This window comes from Tachypleus tridentatus, chromosome 5 (genome assembly GCF_004210375.1).
Source record: "Tachypleus tridentatus isolate NWPU-2018 chromosome 5, ASM421037v1, whole genome shotgun sequence".
Taxonomy (NCBI): domain Eukaryota; kingdom Metazoa; phylum Arthropoda; class Merostomata; order Xiphosura; family Limulidae; genus Tachypleus; species Tachypleus tridentatus.
In genome coordinates, this window is record NC_134829.1 from 12,186,873 (window position 1) to 12,187,864 (window position 992).

Consider the following 992-nt stretch of genomic DNA (forward strand, 5'->3'; position numbering starts at 1 on the left):
ATATTTTGTTGATTGACTTGTTTGGAGGCTTCGACGGTTGAATAAAATAAAACTTCAAAATTAAAAGCTAAATAAAACATCCTTTTGTATTCTAAGGAGTAGGGGTTTTTTCCCTATTACTATAGAAGTATATTTTAGTATCTTTTTTGCTTAATACCATTTGGTTGGTATTTAAGTAATCAAATTAATATAATGTTTATTTTAGTAAATTATTAGTTTGTGTCTAAATATTCATGAAAGCTAATTCTTCTGCCACAACATTTACAATTGACTGAAAGATATTTGTTCGTTTTAACTAACAAGGAAGAGTTTGCTATCTTCAGAAGTGAATCCCACCCCTTCAAATGCAATTATTAAATTAACTGTGCATGCATTGTGGCATAATTTTAAAGCATATTGTTAATTGTATCAATATAAAGGAAATATTTTAAAAAAGTACTTAAGACTTTTTGTATTATTATGGGTATTATTTTCTTTGAGACTAAATGTTTGTAATTAGTAATATCTATGGCAATTTACTTTTTAATAAATGAACGCTAACAATTTAAAAATAAATCAAAATGTTTCTTAGTTAAATATATTAAACTCCTGTAAAATATACTTATCACAAAAAGACAAATGTAAAGAGGTTCCTTGGGTAGGCTAAACTCTCATAAAATACAGTTATCATTAGAGAAAGTGTGAAAAGTTCTTTGGACCTGCTAAGCTTCTGTAAATATTGAATTATCACAAAATGGCAATTGTGAGAAAATTCTGTGTGAATGATAAGCTCCAATAAAATATAATTAATATAAAGCTGGAAGAAGTTATTAATTAATATAAAGAGATAAGCTGGAAGAAGTTATTAATTAATATAAAGAGATAAGCTGGAAGAAGTTATTAATTAATATAAAGAGATAAGCTGGAAGAAGTTATTAATTAATATAAAGAGATAAGCTGGAAGAAGTTGTTTGTGCTAAAATCCTGTAATATAGGGACAAGCATGAAGAATT